Source organism: Lissotriton vulgaris, chromosome 5 (assembly GCF_964263255.1).
Source record: "Lissotriton vulgaris chromosome 5, aLisVul1.2, whole genome shotgun sequence".
Lineage (NCBI taxonomy): Eukaryota > Metazoa > Chordata > Amphibia > Caudata > Salamandridae > Lissotriton > Lissotriton vulgaris.
Window position 1 is genome coordinate 1,077,549,841 of NC_141693.1, and position 22,842 is coordinate 1,077,572,682.

A 22,842-nucleotide genomic window follows, 5' to 3' on the forward strand; every position below is an offset into this window, starting at 1 on the left:
TGTACAAGTTATGCGGTACAAGCACAGAAAACATATTTAAATTGTAATAAGCCCCATCTCCTAACCAGGACTTTACATCATTGGCCATATTTTGATTCAGAAAGACCATCTTGCCATTTATAATGTGATTTAACAGCCTTTTACTTTTCTTTTTATTATTTATTTCATCCACAAATGCTAATGTAAGAATTAACTTGGTATTTAGTATAGCAAGTATATGAGGCATATATTATCAACTATTAGTTGAATTAACACACCTGGGATCATGGTGTGTATTTTTATTACAAACAGTGCAGCCAGATCAGCCCAGTAGATACTTTATTTTTTTGCATATCCCGTCTACAGAGTGTTTACTCCTTCCACCACTCCTTTTCAGCCTCATAAAATGGAATGTTGAAAGGTGAGCCACCAACAGAAATATCGCTAGTTTCTGTGTGTCAGCATTTCTCATCCAGTAGCAAGGAGATAGAGAGATAGAATATGCTGCTCACGAAAGTTATACACAGTATGTTTCTAAGAAAGCAACTCTTGTTTCCTGGTTTGACAGAAACACCCACTAGTAGCGAGAATGAAAATAGTGCCAGATGAATTCCTCCCTTTTTGCAGGTGTGCAATCACCAATCGTGAGAACCAGAAAACGGAGGTCCTTTCCATAAGTAAGTGAGCTTGGTGCATCATAAGTACCAATAAAGTGGATAACTCTGGAGGTTAATGCACTTGCTAGAAAGATCTGTGTACATTCTAACCAAGGGTTTAACTTACCATAAACGTGCATAGAGGATCAATGTGTCTGCTGGTAAGCACAGCATGCAACATGTAAGTCACAGATTCGTTTTTTTATGTAGATAGCTTAGTTTATTACTGCTTTTGATGCATAGAGCCGTGTGTAACCTTCAGGTCAAATGTTAAAATCTTTGTAATGTAGCTCAGGGAGTTATGAACCTGCAGCAAGGACCTGCCTGCAAACAAGAAGGCACATATTTAGAACCTTGCTGTTTTTTCCGCAATTTTTCTTATTTTAAGGATGCTGAAAAAGGCTTTTTTTGGGTAGTAATAAACACTTATTACTAAGTGTCATATATATAGTTATTAGTGAGATAAATAATGGACATATATATCCGACTTTTTAACATATGCATGCAGATTTAGTGCATACAACCATGGCAAAGTCAAAAAGCTAACCCCGCCCCTTTCTGCACCGTAGCACCTCCCTAAACTCCGCCCACTGCTCCTTTTGGTGAGTACCTGCACTTATTTTTTCCATTTAAAGCACTGCTCCCTACTTCAATCAGAATAGCAGCGCGGAAGGCAGAGGAGCTGCAGGGCGGATCTCGTGTGAGCCATCGGCGGCCCCCATGTTAGCCGGAATAGCCTGGAGTGGTGGGAAACCAGCTCGGACATAATTTACAGCAGACTCATCGCTCGCTTTTGGCATTGGAGTTTACCTTTCCTTAATCACACTTCAACTGGCTATAAGACCCCTGTGCTGCAATTAGCCAATATTCTCTTTAGCAGGCGCTATCACAGGAGCTGGGAACGTGCCAGGGGCCTTGCTGTTGTTTTGCTATTTATGGGCAACTGAGGGTGATATAAGTATGCAAATTGGTGGCTTAAGGCCCTGTTGAGCTTGTTAATACTCTGCACTGAGGTACAGCTCAGAATACGACTGGAGAAGTTTGCACCCCCACCTGGCTATACAAAGAGGGGAGGTTCTGCCTCGGCCACAAATTAAGTGTAGCAGCAACTTGACTGTGCAGTGAATTTATACAGAACGCACAACAGGTTTCGGCACTGCTGCCTTTGCCAGGCTCACTGGGGCAACAACTGAGGGCAGACCAACGCCTACACTATGGGGAAAATAGACAAAAATCAGCCGAAGCTCCACTTTGAACAGAGAAAATCCAGACAACGGGAGTATACTCCAGAAGAGGACCCAAACTCTTGCACGGCCATGCCTAAGTTAGAGGAAGGGGCATTCGAAATATTTTAGCTGCAATGCAAAAGTGCTTGTTCTCCATTGATAGCAAAATAGTAAGTCAGTCAGTTAAATTCACGTTATGTGGTTAAATAAAACCATAAAAGTATACTACAAAAATGCATTACAAGGACATTTACAAAAAATATTAAATAAACATAATCATCATGATTTATCAAAAAAGATATAATTAATTCATTAATATACAGAATAAAAAGGCAAACATGTCCTACAAGTCCTGGCACCAGATGCACAATATTAGCAGCACTTCCTTTCTTCTTAATCCTGACAGCCGCAGTTAAAAAACTAGCTATATTAAAAAATATCCATGTATTATTTAACATGTGCAAATAAATAAAAGCCAGTTCTGCATGAGTAAAACCTTTGCCTTTTAAAATCGGTATTATAACACAATTAGGGATATGCAAAAAATGTTTACAAAATAAAACAAAATGCAGAGAATCCTGAGTAGAGAAATTGTCACAGGTAAGTACATCTAAGTCCTCCAGCTTTGTTCATCCCTTTGGCTCGGCAAAAAGCAAATGTAGTTGGTTTAACCTAAATCGAACCAATTGGAAGTGATGGTCCTGGTTAGACACAATGGCTAAGTACGGCTCAATCGTTAATGATGTACATATCAGCTGATGAGCCCGAACAGACAGTTTGCTTAATTCATTCTGCTCTTTATCACTTTGAGATACCTGAACATACATATTTTTAACCTATAATTTGTCGGCTTTTAACAGTTTCTCCAGGGAACCAAGGAGCTCAGGTATGTCTAAATAATCTGCAGTCCTTTTGACATAATTTAACCATGGGATGTTACTTGCCAAGTCAAGAGTTAAACAGTCACAAATGATAACACGGTTCATCCCCAGCTCTGGATTTATCCAAATACTTTTTTTTTTTTAATATATATTTTTATTGCAGAGTTAGAAACCACAGAATACAATTAGTCAGCCAGTTCACTCGTGACATCCCCCCGGTCAATAGTAAAACACAGATCGTACACAGCCATTCAGCCCGCATCCCGGAGGCCGGGCGGCATAATACTCCACTCAATAGGAAAACATCACGGTGCGCGTCCCATAGGGACCATGGTTGATATGTCGTTTTACGTATCTGCTTTTACCCCCCCACCCTCAACATCGCTCCCGTCAGCCATCCCAGTGGTGATCAGTGGTACCGCCCATGTCGGGACCTGCCCCAAGCGCTGTAGGTCTATCATGCCTGGCCGCTCCTCCCAGCCATTCCTCACTCCGCACAGTACCCCACCGTCCTATTAGATTCAAGGTGCCCTAGCGGGCAACCAGCTATTTGGCTTCCGACCCACCCCAAACTCCCATTAACCAACCCCCCCGAAGCCCCCCCCTGGCAACTGCTAAAGGTGTATGCCTCGTTCCGACGTGTTGGATGGATCCACTACAGTGCGGATTATGATTCTGTTTGTGTTCGCCCGCAGTGTCCGCTGGCCTAATTCCCACCGTCCTCATCCTCCACCAAAGAATCACGCAAGGCCTGCACCACTAACTCCCACGCACGCGCCGCATCCAATGCCTTCTCATTCCCAATCTTGACAGCCTGCTTCATCCGGAGCACACTCTCGCAGTCAGACCACCCCAGCAATACACTCTTCCATCTACGCAGTGAGGGTCCCCCCCTGGATTTCCAATGCCACTATATTTCCCTTTGCGCCAGTATCAGACCCAGATCAATAAATTTGCTCGTCACCTTGGTGTGTTTGGTGTGCGGGAACCAGAGCAACAGGCATGCCGCCATATCGAATTCCACCTCCCTGTCAGTCACCTCGTTCAGGAGGTCCCCCACCTCCGCCCAGTAGGCCTCCAAGTGCGAGCACCCCCAGAACAAATGGTCCATGTCCGCTCCCGGAGACGAACACCATGGGCATCGGGCATCCGGTACCCGAAAGTACTGCTTTATTTTCTCAGGGGTTTCGTAGGCCCTATGAAGCACGTAGAAATGCACTTGCTGGAAGCGCGCATTTCTCGTGCCTTTCCACGTGCGCCGCAAGATATGGCCCCATGCCGTGTCCGGTATGGGCCGGCCCACACTCTCCTCCCATTTAGTCTTGAGCCCCTGGAGCGGTTCCAGTCCCTCATTCAGCATCCTATTATGGAGGCATGTCACAGCTTTGAACGTACCCGCCGCCAATACCACATACTGGCACGCCATAGTCGTTGTCGGTTCCATGAGCCCCCCTTTCCAGTGCTTCTGTATAGCAGCCACCACCGCCGCGTGCAGGAGGAACCCCCCGTCGGGCAGCCCGAACTGTTCCCGAAGCGCTTCGAATGGTGCTAAAGCCCCATCTATGTATAGATCACCCACTACCTGTAGGCCCGCCTCCTCCCAATCCAGCAATGGGGACCAATCTCCCCCGTGCGGCAAGGCCGTCAGCATACCGATCGGGATCTCCGGTGCATAAGGCTGCGTCGCCTTCGCTCTCCGAAGGCTCCTCTGCCAGCACAACCTGAGTGTCCGTTCCTCCATAGTGAGGCCCCGCAACTCGAGCCTCTGTTGCATGATAATATAGGACAGCACATGGCGTTGTATCCCCCGGTCTCGGTCCTCCTCCGGACCCCTAAACACCCTAGCCACGTTCTGCGTGAGGACCTGTAACTGCGCCGCTAAATAATACAGCTCAAAATCGGGCACAGCCATGCCCCCTTCTATTTTGGGGCGAAGTAGCGTGCTCAGCGCCACTCTACGGCGACCATGCCCACATAGGAAGCCAATAATCATTGTCCTCAGGTCTCTAAAGATCCCCTGAGGAATCCAAACAGGCAACGTCCGGAAGTAGTAGAGGAAGCGGGGGAGCGCCACCATTTTTAAAAGTGCGATCCTACCCAGAACCGTCAGCGGGAGGGTCGACCAGAAGGACAAGCTGCCCCTCAGAGCCCGGACACATCGACCAATGTTGCCCTCCAATAGGTCCGCCGTCGCGTGGTAGATGCGGACTCCCAGATAGGTGAAACAAGATGGCTCCCAGACCACTCCCCGATCGCTACCAGGGTTGGGCGATCCCGCTCTCAGCGGAAACACACAAGTCTTCGCCCAATTGACCTTAAGGCCCGATAGCCGGCCAAACTCCGACAGCAGGTCCATCGCTCCGTCCAAGTCCCGCGCCGTGTCGTCGAGGTACAGGAGCAGGTCATCCGCATATAACGATATATAATGCCGCTGCCCGCCGCTGGCTATCCCCGCGTACCTGTCACCCGACCTCGCATGGACCGCCAAAGGCTCCATCGCCAGAGCAAACAATAGGGGGGATAGGGAGCACCCCTGTCGCGTGCCCCTACCCACCGGGTATGCCGCAGACACCAGACCGCCCAAGCGCACCCTCGCCGTCGCCGAGGCATATAAGACCCTCGTCCACCAGCGGAACCCCTCTCCCATGCCAAACCTCTCTAACACTCCGTCCAGGAAAGACCATTCTAAACTATCAAAGGCCTTCTCGATGTCCACGGACAGGACCGCCGGAGCTCCCTCCCCGTCCAAGATGGCGTCCATTATTCCCACCAGGCGGCGAATATTCAGCGCCGTGCTCCTCGTGGGTATAAACCCGGCCTGATCCCTGTGCACCAAGCCCGTCATGTGTGGGGCCAGCCTGGTGGCTAGGATTCGGCTCAGAATCTTGTAATCCACCGTCAGCATGGATAGCGGGCGATAGGACCTTACATCCGTTGCATCCCTGCCAGGCTTTAGGAGCGGTACAATCAAGGCCTCTCGCATGGACCCAGGCAGTCCCCCGGCCTCAAAAGCTTCCGTATACACCACCAGAAGCCTGGGAGCCAAGCTGTCGACATACTGTTGGTAAAATTCAATCGGCAATCCGTCCACCCCGGGCGTTTTATTACGGGCCATATGTTTGATGGCCACCCGTATTTCAGTGAGCGTGATCGGGCCACCCAGCTCCTTCGCGTCCTCTTCGTCCAGGACCGGAAGCTGCCTCTCCCCCAGGTATACTGCAATGTCCTGGACCCCCACTCCCAGCTGACTCTGGTATAAATCCTTATAGTACACCCTGAAGCATTCCAACACCGCTGCCTGGGAGTACACCATCTCCCCCCGCGCATTACTAATGCTGAGGACCGGGCAGCCCCTAAGTTCCGGGTTAGCTAGTCTGGCCAAGAGGGTGCCCACCTTGTCCCTTTCCGCATGTGCTTTGATGACATACTGCCTGTAGTCGTAACACCTCAAACGTTCCGTCTCGGTGGCAACCACTTCCTTCGCTTCCAATAACTGGGTCTGCAAGTCCGGCCTAGCCGGCCTGCGGCGCTCCAAATCCCTCAAAGTCTCTTCCGCTTTCATGAGTGCATTCAACACAGTCGTGCGAGCATTCGAAAACCTACCCAAACACACCCCTCTCACCACCACTTTCATTGCATCCCATTCAGTGGACCTACTCGTGGCCGTGCCCTCATTCACATCAAAATAGCTATCAATGCCTTGCTGGACCGCGTCGCTGAACACAGAATCCTCCAGCGTCTCCGGCCGAAGCCGCCATGTTGGTATCGCTGAGCGCTCCCGCTGCCACTGAATGTGTACCAATAGGGGGTTATGATCCGAGATGGTCCTAGCCAGGTACTCCGTATGAGAAATCAATGGGGCTAGGGACCCACCGCAGAGCACTGAATCTATCCTGACATGCAGATCGTGGAGAGCAGAGTAGAAGGAATAATCCCTGGCGTCTCTGTGCTGCTCCCGCCAGACATCCAGCAACCCCCATCTATCCTGCCAGTCCTTCCTGTGCATGGCCAACCTGCGTACCGGGGAGTCCACCAGGGGGGGATGGGACCTATCCAGAGCCACATCCGTGATCGAATTGAAGTCCCCCCCTAACACTATCGGGCCCGCCAGGAAAGAGGCCAAGGACCCCGAGAGGCCATCAAAGTATCGAGCTTGATCAGTGTTCGGCGCATACACACAGCAGAGAACCACATCCCTTCCATACAACCTCCCCTCCACCGCCACGAACCGGCCATCTGGGTCCACCACTTGATTCAGTACTTGAAAGGGTATCCCCGCCCTCACCCAGATCAACACCCCCCTGGCATACGCTGAATAAGTGGTGCCAAACACCTGGCCCGCCATCTTTTTTGCAATGCAGCGCACTCTTTTTTGGTCAGATGAGTCTCCTGTAGCATAGCAATCTGAACCCCCCTACGCACCAGGTATGCGTGAACTTTGTGACGTTTCACCATAGTTCGCAGCCCCCGGACATTCCACGTCAGGCATTTCAAATTAGGTAATGTCCCCATTCCAACATCGAACAGTCCGATTCAAATAACAAAGGTTCATAACCCCCCCAATGCAGTTGCCCCCCCCCGAACACACCCGGAACAGAAAAAACACCCCAAACCCCACTCCCCAGGACAGAGCACACGAACCCAATGTCAGCCCCCATCCAAACCTTGAACCAACTTCCCACACTCTTACCCTGTGGTCTCCACCACAGTAGGCCTTAAGGGCCCAAGGGGGGTGAGTTACCGCCGACCCCAGCTAGCGGAGCCCGCGCCCCGCGCCTTCATCCCCTACTAAGCACTCAGCCCCCTACCCGGCAACCCGCTCTTCACCAACAGGATACCACCCTACCATGAAGTCTCGATCAAGTCCCAAAACAGTCTCAGCCGCAAAATATCCCATCTGATGTCTGGGGGGTCACTATCGGCCCCTTCGAGCTTTCCGCCTCTGAGAGATCTTCTCCCGTCCTGCTGCCTTCCCCGCCTGAGTCCGATTCTGCCAGTTCACTGGTCTGTTGCGACCCCGTAATGGCCGCCGTCGCTGCGAGCGCATCCCTCTTCTCCGCCGCCATTTGAGCCTCCCGTTTTTCCCGCTGGCGCCTGTTGCGGGACCTGATGCGCTGCGATTGCCTAATCCGGGGCGGCTTAGGCTGATCTCGCCTACTTTTATGCGACCTGTCCGTCCCCGCTCTATACGACTCCAGCCATTGCCAAACTTCGTCCGGAGTCTGAAAAAAGTGCGTAGTGCCATCCAGTATGATCCGCAGCTTGGCCGGGTAGAGCAGGGAATATTGGATGCCTTCCTCCCGGAGCTCCTTCTTCACCGCTAGGAACAATGCCCTGTTCTTCTGGACCGCTTGGGTATAGTCCGGGAAAATCGTGACCTTACTGTTCTCCACCTCATATGGGCCCGACATCCTAGCCCGCTGGATGAGGAGATCCCGGTCCTTGTAGTGGAGGAGCCGCACCACCATCGGTCGGGGGGGCGGCCAAGCCCCGGCGGGCGAGCAGGAACCCGGTGAGCTCGCTCCAGAGTGAAGAAAGGAGTAAGCCCCTCCGGCGCTACCACAGTGCGGATCCAGTTCTCCATGTAGGCCACCGCATCCTCCCCCTCAATCCGTTCCGGCAGGCCTACGACCCGCACGTTGTTCCGTCTATTGCGGCCTTCGGCATCCTCCGCCCGTCGTTCCAGCGAGTCTAACCGGGACAATATATCCGTGATCTTGTGTTCCGCGGTCACCACCAATGGCTTCAGATCCAGCAACAGTTGGTCATGGTCCTTGACCCTGTCCGCCAGCTTCGCGTGGTCCGCTCACAATAGCCCCAGGCCCGTGGCCACTTGGGCGATGTCTTGGTGCAGCGCCTCCTTGGTCGAGGTGATCGCATCGAGTATGGCATCCAAACGTCGGTTCAGCCGCTGCTCCTGGTCCAACTCCGGCGAGGGAATCTCGCCCATCCGATTTGATGTCGCCGGGTCCCCCTCAGCGCGCTCCTCGGCCATCAGCCCTCCGGTCGCCGCCATTCCAGGGTGCTGCGTCACAGGCCCAGGTGCCCGTCTAGCGTCTGCGCTCGTAGTTCAGGGCCAGCTCCCTGGCACCGGGCAGTGTCCAATGTCGCCGCCGATGCCCTCAGGATCAATGACCAGCTTGGCGAGCTCTGTTCAGCTGACCCCCTCGGAAGCCTGAGGGGGGAAGGATAGATCTCGGGACGGCGGCCAGCGAGGGTCCCCAAGGTCTGGGCGTGGTGAGTCAGCGTCCCCTGGTCTCTGGATCCAGCACCGCTGATCCTAGTGCCTCGATCTATCGGTTGCAGGATCTCCTGCCAGTCAGCGACAACTCGGCTCAAAACTGAAGTCCGGGGCCGCACGACCTCTTCGCCGCCATTTTCTTCTCACTCTCGGCAACACCTCGGCCGTCTCCTCAACTCGATCTCCTCGGGGCCAGCAGTCTCCCAGCGACTCTCCGATCATGCCCGGCTGTCCCCTTACACTTCAGAGGGCAGGAGCGTCGACTCCGGGTTGCCCAGGGTACCGAAAACAGGAGAATTAGCGAGATTCCGAGCGGAGCTGCGAGCTCACGCCGCCATCCCGATCGGCGTCCAAGCCACGCCCCTTTATCCAAATACTTATCCATTTGAGCAGAAGAGCCATTCCAATGGTTCTGTTATATAACCTATGCCCATTTCTTGATAAATATTTTAGGTATATGTCAATAATGGTACGGCAAGCAAATTTCTTAGAAATTTATTTTCTACTATTTGCACATTCCTGGCGATTCTTTAGCCCCAAACTTCTGAATCATAGCTCACAATGGCCAGACATTTAGCCCTGTAGACATTTAACATGGCTTGTATGGGTTTAGAGCCCAATCTGCGATCAAAATCTAAAACATCAACAGTTGATCTTGCCATTAGTTTTCCTTTGGCCTGCATTTGTGGGATCCAGGAACCCCTTTCGTCAAATAACACTCCCGAATATGAGAATGACGTTACCCATGTGAGATTGTTTCCCTCACAATAGTGACTTATACACTTCTTTGGCCCCCATGATTATAATGTGGGACGTAGAGAAATGTACATACAAGTCCAAGGACTTCATGAATGAAGCAAAAGTGGGTAAAAGCTGCTGTAGGCTGATAACAAAATAGACTCCCTGGCTTGCCAAATGAATCGAATGACTAAACGCTTGGACAAGCATGGGGAGCGACTCAACATAACAGAGCGTAGGGTTATGGAAGTGGAGGAGGCACAGATGGAAATGGATTGTACTCATAATCAGATGGAGAAGGCATTGCAGACTCTCCAGGACAAGGCGGAAGACCTAAAAGCTCGGTCCCGAAGATGCAATATTCGCATCATGGTTCTACAATTGTTGGCAATATGGAATTGTTTGTGGAGAAGCTACTGGTGGCTTTGTTGGCAAGTGAAACACTCTCCTCGATGTTTGTGGTGGAGCGTGCTCATCAGTCGCTGGTTCCGAAGCCCCCTCCTGGTACACCTCGGAGGCCTATCATCGCAAAACTACTAAATTACCGTGACAGGGACACAGCCTTGAAAGCTGCATGTGAGAAGCATGTGAGAAGCAATCACTACAGTATGAAGGCTCAGAAATTTTGCTGTATCCTGATTTCATGTTGCAAGTACAGGAGGAACGTAGACAATTTGCACCACTAAAGATACAGCTGGGGGAGCAAAACTTGGACTATGGCATGTTGTACCCAGTGCGCCTTTGAGTGAATAGACAGGGTAGTTCTCAAATATTCACGGGCCACAAAGTGCTTCAGAAAGCACTGAAAGTTTGGTCAAAGGACAGACAGCGCAATTCTGAAATGCTGAGCCATGAGGGAGCAGCAGGAATCAGTCTGAATGATCCGACTAACTGTTGGGAAGCTCATCTTGGCAGATAAGATTTGTGAATGTGGGGGTGGAGGGTAAACTTAAAGTGTAACCTTTTCATTTCTGTGGTTGTAGCATAGCAAGTGAAGTAGAGTGCTCATTGTATCACGTAAAGCAACCCGGCATTGTTTGATACATTAGAATGTTCATGAGGCGCCCTATTTGGGCGATTGACACCATAGATTAGGTTGGCATAGCCAGTATAGTCTTACAAGTAGATAAACTGATGCAAATGATATGCTTGATGGCAGGCGGTATTAAGCATATACACTTACAAGGTCTAATTTATACAGGGCGCAGGCAACATCTGCCCACGCTTGTGTACCACAACCTACAGTGCTGCCAAAGTTGTTTTGTTGTTTGAAATTATCAGATGTGAATTTCATGTTATGTTATGTTATGTTATGTTAATAACTTTTATTTGGCGCACAGCTGCCCCAGCGAAGGGGCGTCCTGGCGCCTGAAACATGGGGTTGATACAGGCATGATTTTGCCATTGCAGAACTGGGATATGCTTGGCATGGGTGGGGGAGGGAGGGGCACAAAGTCTAAAATCTTTTAAAGAATTTATGTTATGTTTATTGCTATGTATAGGCGAAGAATATGTCACAGTGCTAGAGACCAGAGCAGCTTCAAAGTAGTTCCACAAGAGATAGAGATGAGGCCTAGCAACACACATGGCACAGTCACAAAACAGTAAGTTAAACATTTTAACCTGGAACATGTGCAGCCTCAATGATTATGGGAAACTACGGAAGGTCCTGGCTTATTTACCCAGGCACAACATAGATATTGCGCTGTTGCAGGAAATGCACTTGCCCCTGGATAGGGCAATGCTCCGCAGTAGAGGTTTGCAGAACAGTACACATGCAGCAATGTTCACGTCCCACGCCCATGGGGTGATAAATTGGGTTAATCCAAAGTCTGAGTTAAAATTAGAACCAATTGACACTGACCCGGAGGGGCGTTTTGCTATTTCAAGATGCAGGGGGAGTGGAATTGACTGGACCCTAGTCAACATAAAAGGTCCAAACTTTGATAATCCCAATTTTTTACGCAATATTACTAGAGAAAATACGGGGTTAGGGGACAGCCACGCAACTTTGGGCCGGCGACCTCAAATGTGTACTAGGCCCTCTGCTTGATCGGTCAGTAGGGCCAGAATGGCGAATCATCGCTGATACAATTGGAGCTTTGCGATGCATGGAGAAAACGCCACTCCGGGAAAGGTAGGTACACACATTACTCGGCATACCATGACTTACATACTAGGATTGACCACTCGCCGTTGCTGCTGGTTGTGGAAAGCTCACACAAATACTTCCCCCTTTCACCTGCGCTTCCCTCCATGATGGACTCAGCTTTCAAGGCGGAACTGGCAGAAGCTATAGACATTTTCTTTGAGAGTAACATAGGGTCAGTCGACTCATTCTCAGTAGTGTGGGATGCGTTTAAAATCTACATCCATGGGATAGCCATGGCCAGATACTCTGGGGACTTTTGTATGCTCCGCAAGCGTCTTTCAGACCTAAAAAGCTCACTCAAGACTCTGGAACATAGGTTACATGTTAGCTCAGAAGAAAATGTTAAGGAGAAATTTCAGGCTCTACTGGGAGAATATCACAAAACTGCTGATTCTGCAATAAAACACCTAGGGAAATATGCGACATCCCACACAGTTGTCAGGAGTTGCAGAGCTTAACAGTGAGGAAGGGGTGTCATTAACTGCAGCTACGGAGATTACTAACAGATTCAAACAGTATTACTCGTCTTTATACGGCTCGCAGCTGAGGGGCAACGAGGCTGACATCCTAGATTACCCCTCATCCCTCGTCAAATTACCCTGGTTGACAAACAACCACTGGGATTATCTCATGCGCCCCTTGGAGACTGAATAAATAGTTGCAGCACTTGCTCGGATGAAACCCGGCAGTGGGCTAGGCATTCATGGCCTAACGGTTGTATTTTATAAAGTGTATAAAAGATCTTTCTACTGCACTTGCCTACACTATTTGAGGAAATGAGTGAGAGCGTTTTTTTTGCCACCCTTGATGAGAGAGGCATTAAGTGTTGCTATTCTAAAGCCAGATAACCCCCCAAGTGAATTTGCATCGTACCTCCCTGTCACCAGATGTCTTCAGACTCAGGGATTGAAACAGAATGGTGGTCTGCGCTCTCTGTTACAAAACCTCTAATTTCTCCACAGAAGGAATGGAACGCCTATTCCTTCACCACGCCAAAGGGAATCGGGCCCTTTAAGCAAACCATGAGCAATGAACAGACTGCCCTATGCCATGACATTGGCATTTCCTTGCCAATAAGGAAGGAGGACAGCCCTTCCGGGGTGAAGCACGCTTCCGGGAGGACTGAACGAGAGCATCAGAACGACGCAGAAGAAAGAAGTGAGGAAACTACGCTGGCGGGAGGAAGTCTGTTACCCAAAGCCCAGCACGGAACCAGCTAACCGAAGCAGCCAGGAGGCCACCGTTTCTGCGTGACACCCACCACGCTTCAGGAGAAGAGTGGTTAGCACTGGTATGTAGCAAGTTTGCTGGGTGGGTTGGATCACTGGAGTAATCGGATTCCTTTCCTAGAGAGATGTTTCCACTGCACTCTATCTCCCTTCTCCGCTACTCCAGTTTCCATGTGCACGGGCACTTCTCTGTTTAGCACTGAGCACACACATGTGATTCCCTCACTCCCCCTCCCTCAATAGTGGTCAAGTTTAGGACGCTGATTCTCGTCTCCTCCTCTTTTCATATGTCTAGGACGCCCAGAAGGAAGCTACAGTGAAACGGACCCAGTCAAGAAAGACTTTGATATGTCTTAAATCTGGCTTCTCTTAGGAGACAGTGCCTGTATAAAATACAGCCTGCTTTGCATAGATCCGGTCTCGCAAGCCTTTTGTCCTCAAACCCACATGCCCACTGACTCTACTGAACGTTGACACAAAGATGTATGCCAAGATCTTGGCAACTCGCCTTGCACCTCTGGGCCCGATATTAGTAGCGCAAGACAAAGCTGGGTTTGTCCTTAGTAGAAATCTGACTTATAAATTGCATACAGTTTTTGGAGCGATTCAACACACATGACAGGATGTACAGTCAGTTGCAGTGTTCCTCTATATGGAAAAAGCGTTCAATTCCATTGAATCTACGTTCATACAACATGTCTTGTTAGGGATGGGCGGATCTTCCTACAAATGATCGGTGTCCTATACAATTCCATCACCGCCAGTATAAGAGTTGGCAATGTGGTCTCTGAACCAAACAGTTTCTCTAGAGGTACTCGTCAGGGATGCCCGCTCTCCCTGATATTATCCGCGTTGGTGGCGGAACGGTTGGCATGTGCACTCCGGGAGTATCATAGTCATATGGGTATTTGCTTCCCGGGATTTGAGCTTAAATATTTCCACATATGCAGATGATACATTGTTATAGGAAAGGGACACCAAACGTAACCTGTCACCAACACCGAGGGAAGTAGTTAAGTTTAGTACAATGTCAGGCATTAAAATCAACTTGAAAAAGTCGACCTTTTTTCCTCTAACGTCCGCTACAACTCCCTTTGCTTCCAATTACCCTATGAGATGGATGAAAGACCCCGTGCGCTACTTGGGAATCAAGATCGATACTAATTCAGAGGTCGTTTTTAAAGAAAACTATGGGGTGACAGTCAGTAGACTAGAAGAGGATATAGATAGATGGATCCGTCTCCCATTGTCGCTAGCAGGATGGGTCTCAATAATGAAAATGGTGATACTGCCTCGGTTTTTGTTTTTATTTGCCAATATCCTTATGGTTTTGAATAGCTCTTTCTTCAGTGCACTCAATACATTGTTAATTAGACTGGCCTGGGCTGGGAAACATGCTTGGGTGAAGTGGGAAATTCGCAATCTCCCATTCCGCCTGGGTGGTCTAGGTGCCCCGGACCTCGATTTATATTACCGGGCAGCACAAAGCGCCCATGCCCATTACTGGAGGCACGCCCCCCCTGACACTCCTCACTTGCAGATTGAGAAGGGCGTAGCTGCGCCTCTCCCATTGCCAGCCCTCTTATTCAAGTCAGCTGATCGCAGAAACTGTATTCTTGCCTCAATTAACATGACAGTCTTTGCCTGGCAACACCTTCTGAAATTGCAAGCTGGTGCGATTTTATATTCACTGTTGACGCCACTGGATTGGTGTCTATGGCTCCCACCATGCAGGGACAAGGGCGTAATTTGGGCATTAAACTCTATAGATATACTGACATGTTCTCAGAGGAAATAGTGAAAAAATGGCACAAGGTGGAGACACAGGAACAAAACATATATCGCTGTTCACCAGATTCCAGTATCATAGGACAAGGCAAGCGTTGTTGGAAATCCTGGGGCAGTGATCTTATTGAGCCACCTGATCTAGTTCCTCGTACGCATACAGTTAAAACTGACTACCCAACCCAGATAGTGTCTAACATTTACAAACTTACTTAAGGGTGCAAAGCAAACCACCACACTAAAGCCAGGTTGGCTTGGACGTCATACCTGAGAACAGACCTAGATGATAAAATGTGGAGATATTGTTGTGAGAGCTCGAAACGCACTTCTCTGAACGGTCGACATAGGCTGATCCAATAAAAAAATTTAAGCAGAGTCTATTACACCCAGGAGATCCTGCACAGATATGGGTTGCGCGATTCGGCAGAGTGTGAACGCTGCAGTGAAAGCAGGGCAGATTTTTTCCATCTTGCCTGGCAATGCCCGGGGATTGCTAACTTCTGGGTTCAGATATTTAGAAACTTGGGTGAAATTATTGATATGACATTGATGCCTGACCCTGTGCTGGCATTATTGGGGTATTGTAAGCCTGTAAGTAGTTAGGAGGCTGGTGTACATGGCGCTGCTGATGGCTAGGCGTAGAGTGGCAATCTGCTGGTCCCGTGGTCCGGCTCCCATGATCGCAGGCTGGTCAAGAGACATGCTGTACTGCAGTACGCAAACTGAAAACTATAGCGAGCTCCTTCTCCCGCATAATCACCCTAAAACTTCTGGGGACTATATAAAACATATTTGCTTACTAAAGATGCTGAAGCAGAGGGTGTTGATACTACTGCGTGGGTTTAAGAGGAGAAGGGTGAGGCTTAAAAGATATGGCATTGGTACGCAACGGTTACGCAGGTTATTAGCGACTAACTGAAGGTTTATGTTGAACTAGCTAATTAGGATGGTATAAAGTGTATTAGAATAGCGAATTGAATTACATGCTGCAGCTCTGCTATCTCAAGGTTATGGATGAGAGCTGTAATGCGCAATAACGGTGGACAGTGACTATGGCCTTAGTTTATGTGACAGACTGCTATGATGTACAATATGCACACATGTTATTTGTCTTTCTTTGACACAATGTAAGACCCTGGACTTTGTTGTTATTGACAAAATATTAATAAAGTTATTCAATAAAAAACTGAAAAAAAACAAAAATGTAAAATGTGCAATGAATGAAAATCTACTTTGTTTTATTAATACTGTTCCAAGCAGTTCCACTTTAAGGGCTTCAGAATTTTCCTCTTTTTCAAGGTCATATCTGCCGTTGGCATCGCTAATAACACAATTTCCCCTTATATTTCCGAACCTGTGTCCATTTCATAGGTCCAATTACTAATTAGCATGCTTTCGTACTGAGACCTGCTTCTCCTGGAAACCTATTAGGGAGAAATCTCCTATGCAAAGTGAACTGTACAGTTGAACAAGTGATGGAGTACAAAAAGTAAATGAAAATGAAGGTCTTGCAATTCTAAGTGAATTTAATGACTATGATGATGAATACAAATATAATATTATTGATAGAATACCATTAGATGAAATTCTAGAAGTACATCTTTCTTTGTGGTGAAAGTATGAAAATAATGAGTGCTGTAGACCCTGTTAATAGAAGATAACTGCTTTGAAGATATCACCACATATTCAACTGTATCCTTTGAGTATTGATGCTGAAGCTGGTTTTACATAACTTATTGCAGATTTGTTAAAATAAGAAATCTAGGAATTGACAGGGTCCTAGGGCCTGAATTATGTTGTGATAGATATTTCTCCTGTCTTAGCCTAGCCCAGCATGTTTTTTGTCATATGTACCAGATAATACCACCTACTTTAACCTCATTGATGCTGATGCCATTTCCCTGCTGTGCTGAGAAATCGTAAATGCCATTGTTCATGACGAGCTGGGCTCGTCATCAGTGTTTGAGGAGGCTACACCATGACGAGCCCAGCTCGTCATCAGCCTCGAAGGGGTTAAAGATGAAATGTCTGTTCAGTTTTCTCGAAGATGGCAGATTTCTCTTTGAATTTTCAGTTTTTGGGTGCTAAATGACTTTAGGACAACCTCCTCAATCATATATGGAGTCACCACCTGTCAACTCGCAGGCTTTCAGGAAAGATATGGATATGTTTCTGTTGAACCTGGCTCTCTCTGCAGGGTCACCCCTAAACATTTTGTATTCACCCCTCCTGCTTTTCTGAATTCCTTTTTGTTGACTTGTCAGTCCCATGGAGATGCATTTTTCCACCCTATGGTTCTGGTGTCGCTAGAATGGTATGGGGACGAGGCTCAGAGAAAGTTCATACTTAGTCTCTAGATGTCCATAGACTGCATTCTAGGTGATGAATTACTACCAGGTTTAGCTGAGCTCGGAGGGGCGGCCACCCAGGGTGCCATGTAAGCTCAGGTCTCTAGGTGTATTACTCCCACAGGGAAGGTGCAGAGGCCCAGATGGAGGAGCGTGAAGTGGAAACAGTCGACAGTGGGAAGACCAATGGATAAGGAGTTGTCCGCTATGAGAAAAGAGCACCTTAAGACTGGCTCTGTGAATTTACTACTGACTTGGAGTATGCTCCCTGCACTGTCACAGAGATAGAGAGCTAGAGCCTTGTACCAGGCAAAACTCTGCATGACACACAGAGTTTCACCCTTGAGGGGATTGGTGGTTCTCCCTTGGTGCCCTGGCTTGCCATGCACCTATTCAGCCTCCGTCTACAGACCATGACATGAGTGGCAATTTTATGAATGCCATCCCTTTACTGGTGGGAGGGAGAGTGGGAGTAGGGTGCCTAACAACTGGTCCCCCATTCTGTGAAACTTCAGTGGTCAGAGAACCCTGGATCAACCGGCACCTGGCTCTTGACACTGACAGTTGCCAGTGGCCTCTATTGGCTGCTGTCTTTATGTAAAAAGATTTCCTTGGGTTTTAGACAGAAGTCTGACCAAGGGGCGGAATAAGTCACATCATTTTATTGGCTGTGGTAGTACTGTCTGCCAACTGCAATGCTTCTGGGAGAAAATTAAAGTTAGAAGTATCACAGATGGGGTCCAAACAGGAGGAGAAGCTTTCCCCATGGGTCAGTCAAGTGGCTTAGGATAGTGTTGACAGGGGGATCCAATTGGGTTCAGAAGTGCGTACAACTGACAAGTACCTCTGTATTAGAGTGCAATTGACTATGTTTGATCGCTCGCTTGGTCGGGGAAGTCCATCAAGATAGTGATTTTCGTGATTCTACCCTGGAATTAGGCTGGGTGGGGGTTAAGTTGGAAATGGCCCTCTTTGCAGGCTCACCCCCAAACATTTTGCCTTAAGCCCTCCTGGCTTTGCTGAATTAATTTGTGTTGGCTTTAGGACTCTGTGCGCTATACCCCTGCCAACCAGTGCTAAAGTGAATGTGCTCTTGCCTTTAAACATTATAATATTGACTTACACCTGATTGGCATATCTAATTTACTTGTTAGTCCCGAGTAAATTGCTTCTACAGGTGCCCCCAGTTAGACAACCCTGGTTAGTGTTTTGTGCTTTAAACTTTCAAAATTCATCAAACCATTTGTATAAATTTCATTTTTGTCATTTTGGTGTTGAATAATTTATTAAATATTGCTTAATTTTTCAAAATTGGTGTAGGATTTCTGTTGTGTTTTCACTTTAATGCTGTTTGTGTGCCTGACTGCATTTGTGCCAAGCTACCAGAGAGGTAAGCACTATTTGTGGTTCACTCTGACAAGAATCATGACTGTTGCTTGAGGAGGGCTCACACCCCGCTTCAGCCAACAACCCAATCTCTTACAGTTTCTTTACCCTGGAGGATCTACATTGGTTTAAAACGTTGACGATTAGTTGGTAGCTTCTAAACCCTGGAACAGAGCAAGATAGATTAATTATAATTGCTCAGTGAATTTGTTCTGAAAGGACATAAGGCATTGTTAGATCTGGGGGTCTCTAGTTGGCAATGGTTATCACCTTACTTCTAAGTCAGGATAACGGGATTACACTCCTTAATAACCCCTGCTCACCCCCTTTGTAGCTTGGCGCAAGCAGACAGGCTTATCTCAGAGGGAGTGTGTTAAGCATTTGTGAATATGCACAGTAATACAGTGATAACAGTACAGATGGACACAACACAGGTTTTATAAAAATAAGTATTCTTTATATAGACTTAAACACAAGACCACAAATGACAAAAATCCACAATACCACACTTAAGATTACTTAAAAGATTATTAAAGTCTCTTAATTCAAGTTGTTGGTAAATGCGACAAAGTTCCCAACAAAGTAACTGGATGCGTAACGCAAAGTAAACAAAATGCTCGCAAAAGGGGAGATGAGTCGGTCCCATGATCCCGGGGAACAGTTGCGTCCTTCCTCAATGCTTGCGCAGAGTAGGGGACTCATTGTAAGCCTTACCGGAGCGAAGGTGATGCTTAGATTCTCGGCTTGCGGGCCCGTTGCTGTGCGCAAGAAGGCACCTTGATGTGATGTGATGCGATGATACAGTTGTGATGCGAGAAGATGGCGCCATTGATGCGGCAATGCGATGACAATGCGATGACGCCCTGGCAGCCTTGCGACGACTCTGTACTTTGGAGACGCGACAGGCCCTGCGACACGCTTCTCCAGTGATGCGATGGTGACTCTCTCGATGTTGTCAGGCTTCCCCGGTGATACGACAGCAGGCAGCTTCGATGAACACATGCTTCCAGGGAGATGCAGCGAAGGCTCGCTTCTCCGGTGTTGCGATGATTTCAGCTGCAGTGGCGAAAGGCTTCTTCTCGATGCGTCGCGCTTCCAGCTCCCAGCGGCATGCAAGTGACTGGAGTCAGAATTCCCAGCAAGGAAATTCAGGAGGGAACTGGAGGTGAAGTCTTTTGGCCCTGAGACTTCAGCAGGAGGAAAGAACAGTTCAAGCCATTGGAGAATAATCTGTAGATGAAAGTCCTTATAAAGTTCCTTCTCCTTTCCCTTGGCAATGAAGCAACCAGTGCAGGCCAACCCAGCAAAGAGCACACTGGCAGAGGGGCATTCCAAACTCCTGCAGCTTCCTTGGTTCTTCTGCTTGGCAGAAAGGTTTCTTGTTCCAGAAGTGATCTGGTTTCTTGGGATCAGGGTCCCAATATTTATACCCCAAAACCCTTTGTTCTCTGAAGGCAGAGAGACCTCTGCTTATTTCAAACCAGTTCCGGAGCACTTTGTTGACATGACTCTCTTCTTCCTTTCACTGTGCAGGGCAGAGACATCAGCCACCCCACAGGAGGTGGAGCCAGCACAGGGGAGGGAAGATACAGCTCTGGAGCACTCTGTTGACATGATTCCTCCTCTCCTTTCACAGTGCAGGGCAGAGACATCAGACAAGCCACTGGGGTGGAGCCAGCATTGTAGAGGGAAGGCCCAGCCCTATTCAGGTCCCAGGTGAAACTCCTCCCTCCCATCTAGATGCAGATCTCTCTATGCACCACTGGGCTGCCACAGCCTGTCTCCTGGAACTCCCTAGTCCTGTCACTCACAAACCCAGATAAGGAATACACAACCCAGCAGAGGCAGGCTCAAATGGTTAGGCAAGAAAATTCCTGCTTTCTAAAAGTGGTATTTGCAAACACAGAATATTAAAATAAACTTTACTAAAAGATGTACTTTATTATTTTGAGCTCAGGCATACTAAATTCGAATTTCTACCCTGTTCCCTGAATCAGTTAGGATTATAAGAATGTAATAATCTAATTGCCCATTCTGGCCTACGAGAACAGGTAGCCTTCAATAGTGAAAAACGAAAATGGCTGTAATTCACTATTAGAACATGCTACACACAAATCAGAGCATGTCCTACCTTATACCTACAATGCACCCTGCCCGGGGGCCTACCATGGGGTGTCTAATATGAAGCAAAAGGAAGGTTTAGGGACTGGCAAGTGGGTGCACTTGGCCAAGTCGACATGGCATTGCTAGACTGCACACAGGCCTTGCAATGGCAGGCCCGAGACACACTTTACAAGCTGCTTCTGTGGGTGGCACAACCAGTGCTGCAAGCCCACCAGCAGCATTTAATTTACAAGCCCTGGGATCACATGGTGCACTGTACTAGGGGCTGACAGATAAATCAAATAACTCTTATTGAGCCACCTGATCTAGCAATCATGGAATAACCAATTAGTACATTAATTTAACATAGGGAGCACTTGCACTGTGGCACTGATTAGCAGTGGCAAAATGCCCAAAGCATAAATCCAGCAAAAACATATCAAAACAGAGGAGGTAATCCGTCAAAATGGAAGGGAGACTTGCGCCAATGATGTCAGGTCAAACAGGCATCAACAGAAAAATAACAATTTTGAATGTCTCTGATTTTGTTATCTAAGTTTATGACATTTCTGATAGAGAAGGACATGGGAAGAATCAAAGCACTTCATAGGTTACCAAGTCCTGTCACCATTTACTGGGTACTGCCATTTGTGGGGATGAGAGGTTACTATAGATGATGAATTCCAGATTATGCCTTGCTAATAAAATCTCTTCAACATTATATTCAGAAAAAGACCCCAGACCCGTTACACTGGACTTGAGCTAGCCTTCACTGATTCTCAGCAGGTTTTGTCACGCCTCTGACTTTGAGACTGCTGACCTATCAAAAGCCCTTTACATTGTATTGTCATGCTAAATATGGGTTTGCAGCTTTTTTTTTGGAGCAGGTAATGGAGACAGAAAGAAACCATCAATGTACTACTCAGCAAAGCTACATTCAGGTGCAGCCGATCTTGTGCTTGTGTTCAAATATCAGCTGTTGTCCTATAGGCAGCAGCATAAGAAAATATTTTCCTTAAGGTAAAACGTTTAGCTATATTTTTATTTTCTACTTCACACACCTTTCTAGTATGGTGTCAGAACCTCAACGTACCTCCCTTCTTGTCAACTGAGCAAGACAGTGAACCTAATGACTGTCTCATAACGAACTGTCCATTTTACTAAGCACTTGGGTATCAAAGGGATTTACCCATTCTATGTCAAAGGAAACATGTTTTCGTACATATTTGGTCTCTCTGATTCAGAAATACCTGAATAAGTTTAATTACTATGTTGATGGATGAAGTCTTCGAAAGGATCCAGTACTTTAGTGGTTGGATATGCTATAGGTACATTTTATGACGTTGTTGAAAATAGATTTGTATTACAAGTGCAGTCAGCATGTTACAGAATTCAGGGCCTTGACTAGAGCTTGTATACTAGGCTCACAAAAGACTATATCAACATGTTCTGACACAAATTAAGACTTTTAGGTTGGCATGATTTTAAATTACTTTGGAGGCAGGTTGGTTCCTATAACTTCTACTGGAATCCTATTAAAAGTGGGAATTATTGGATGTATGTAAACAATTTGCTTTATAAATGCTTTGAAAATTGCTATTTTGAAATGTATTGCACATCATTCTTTGTAGTATCTCAGGAAATGCATTTGCAGATCTGTCATTTGAAATCTGATCAATCTTTACATTAAGTGTGGTCATGTATATGTTTCAAACTGATGTATCATTTGTACCAACTTTCAAAGATGTTTCTTAATTGCAGGCATGGATAAAACAAAACCGTAAAAAGAATCCCAATGGAGGACAGTACAGGGAGAGCCGTAGCCCCAAAGGTTTTCCGTACCAACCTAGAACAAATATACCATAGACATTTGCATGTCGGCAAAGTTTGTATACTTTGCTCAGCTTATAAGCACAAGGTTGTCACATAGCTCCTTTAAGTAGCCGAGCAGTATTGGTCTTCCTCTGCAGTTTGTCAGACCCTGAGTATTGGAAAAAGGATTATTGCTATGCCTGCTGCCAACCCACCTCCTTGCGGACTTTTTGTTTTCTTTTTATATGAACTTTATCCAAATGTCTAAATGGTGTAGGTTTATGTATGACTTGGCAATTCACTGTA